Source organism: Notothenia rossii (assembly GCF_949606895.1).
Source record: "Notothenia rossii genome assembly, chromosome: 2".
Taxonomy (NCBI): Eukaryota; Metazoa; Chordata; class Actinopteri; order Perciformes; family Nototheniidae; genus Notothenia; species Notothenia rossii.
In genome coordinates, this window is record NC_136904.1 from 14263780 (window position 1) to 14264057 (window position 278).

The following is a 278-nucleotide window of genomic DNA, read 5'->3' on the forward strand; positions in this document are numbered from 1 at the left end:
CCAGAAGGACAAGCATCTCAACTCGTCCACTCCTGACCATTTCAGTGTTTGTGTGTGCAAGTGTGTGTGTCAATGCTCTTATTGTTGGTTTACAGGCAAGACAAAGCCCTACACAGAGCCTTACACTCACACAAAGGAGATGAGTGTATAATAAGACTCACACACTTCACTCCTTCAGGAAGAGTCTGAAAGACGTGAGGGCTTTCTGAGGATTTTCAAACTAGAATAAAAACTTACATTTTAAAGGGAGGCACAGTTATTTGTTTTTGTACAACAAA